Raw genomic sequence first — 2,406 nt, forward strand, 5'->3', positions numbered from 1 at the left:
AGAGTGTGAGGGAGTCAATGAAGAAATGTGATCCTGTTTGCATTAACACAGCCAAAAAAAATCTTCATGAAAAGGAAAAACATAAAGATGCGCAGGGTTAAGACAAACGCACTGATGCACAATCATCTGTTACTGTTCCTGCAGGAGCACAGAAATACAGCTCAGCATCTGAACACCTGTGGAGGAGGAGGAAGCAGATCAACAGGTTTCTCTATTCAAGATCCTGTCAAACAGACACTCCCACACACACACACAAACACAAACACACACACACACACACACACACACACACACACACACACACACACACACACACACACACACACACACACACACACACACACACACACACACAAGCTGTAAGAGCAGGTGAGACAAAAACGCAGCGTTTAGACACATCCCACAGCAGGAGGGTGAACACACACTGAAACTCACAGACGGCAGAGGAGACGGTAATGCAGGAGTTTCTGAGGGTCTCCTGAGGGTCTGTGGAGCTGCAGATTCAGATTCTTCATCTCAGCTGGCGGTGAGTGAATGAATGAGGGCTTGATCTGGGCCTTGAAATCATCATCACATGACAATAAATGCATAAACAAGTGCTGCATGGGGAATGGAGATCTGTGCATGGATGCTCTTTCATATATGCATGGGGATTGTGCTTGTCGTTGGAATATACAGGTGAGTAATGGATGAAGAGTGAAGGCAGGCTGTGTTCAGATTGTTTCTCTGGATTTATCAGCTATGAGTTTGAGTAAAATGTGGAGTTTTGTTGCTCTATACACTCAAAAAATGATGTTTGCTGTTTGGTCAAACTACTATTCTAAAATGAGCTGAAACAACACAATTACTGAGGGGTTTTATTTTTTATTATTATTTTTTTTGCGACAACTTAATTGTTTAATCCACTTAAATTTATAAAAAGTAATAAATGAATTTGTGTCCCAACATATGGACTAACTGGGTAAAAAAGGTGTCATTTAAATTGGTAACACTTTACAATAATGTTCATTAGTTAATGCATTTACTAACATGAACTAATCATGAATAACACATGTACAGCATTTATTAATTATAATTGAACATTTACTAATGCATTATTAACATTTAAGTCTGTGCTTGTTAACATTAGTTAATGCAATATGAGTTAACATGAACTAACAATGAACTACTGTATTTTCATTAACTAACGATTATTAACATGAATGAATACTGTAGTAAATGTGTTGTTCATTGTTTGTTCATGTTAGTAAATGCATTAATTAACATTAACTAATGAACCTTGTTGTAAGGTGTGACCTTTACATTTAACACACATATTAAAAAAACAAAAAACTTTACTGTTAAAATGCTGAGTTCCACAAAATACCTTCAAGTTGTTTAATAACAAGTCATTCATTTTCTGTTCAACTTAGTCCCTTTAATAATCTGAGGTCGCCACAGCGGAATGAACCGGCAATTTATTCAGCAAATGTTTTACACAGCGGATGCCTTTCCAGCTGCAACTGGGAACTGCATCACTGAGAAGCACCCATACACACTCATTCACACACACATTTACCTATACCACATGTCTTTTGGACTTGTGGGGGGGACATTAGTTTTTTTTTTTTTTTTTGCGACAACTTAATTGTTTAATCCACTTAAATTCATAAAAAGTAATAAATGAATTTGTGTCCCAACATAAATCGATTGTGTGTAAACCAGCATTCTTTACAGTGTACACTACACACTCCATACACAATGCTGGTTGTTTCAAACCAATGTTGGGTCAAATATGGACGAACTGAACTGTTGGGTAAAAAAGGTGTGATGTATATTTAACACAAACATTAAACAAACAAAAACTTTGCTGTAAAAATGCTTAGTTCCACACAATTCCTTCAAGTTGTTTCATAACAAGTCATTCATTTTCTTTTCAACTTAGTCCCTTTATTAAACTGGGGTCGCCCCAGTGGAATGAACCGCCAACTTATCCAGCATATGTTTTACACAGCGAATGCCTTTCCAGCTGCACCTGTGAACTGCATCACTGGGAAACACCCATACACACTCATTCACACACACACATTTACCTATACCACATGTCTTTGGACTTGTGGGGGGAAACCGGACCACACCAACGCAGGGAGAACATGCAAACTCCACACAGAAATGCCAACTGACCCAGTTGAGGCTCGAAGGCAAACAATGTGAGGCAAACATGCCACCCACTGCGCCACCGTGTCGCCTCTCAAACTCATAGCTAATAAATCCAGAGAAACAGAATGATGAACTGATGATGAAATGTCAGCCATCTGAACACAGCCTGCCTTCACTCTTCATCCATTACATTCTAATGACAAGCACAATCCCCATGCATATATATAAGAGCATTAAATAAATTAACAATTGTGTTTACAAATTTAA

The 2,406-nt window shown here is 38.2% G+C and overlaps 1 protein-coding gene across 3 annotated transcripts in view; it reads left to right on the plus strand.

Annotated features, from left to right (window-relative positions):
• Positions 1-442: 442 nt before the first annotated feature.
• si:dkey-207b20.2 overlaps positions 443-2,406 on the plus strand; it is a 6,905-nt gene continuing 4,941 nt past the window's right edge. For all 3 annotated transcript variants that reach the window (XM_087274299.1, XM_087274300.1, XM_087274301.1), the window contains exon 1: positions 443-526. The gene's annotated coding sequence lies outside the window, so the exon portion shown is untranslated. The remainder of the gene's footprint in view (positions 527-2,406) is intronic.

Source organism: Danio rerio, chromosome 11 (assembly GCF_052040795.2).
Source record: "Danio rerio strain M-AB ecotype USA chromosome 11, GRCz13ab, whole genome shotgun sequence".
In the NCBI taxonomy this organism is placed as follows: Eukaryota; Metazoa; Chordata; class Actinopteri; order Cypriniformes; family Danionidae; genus Danio; species Danio rerio.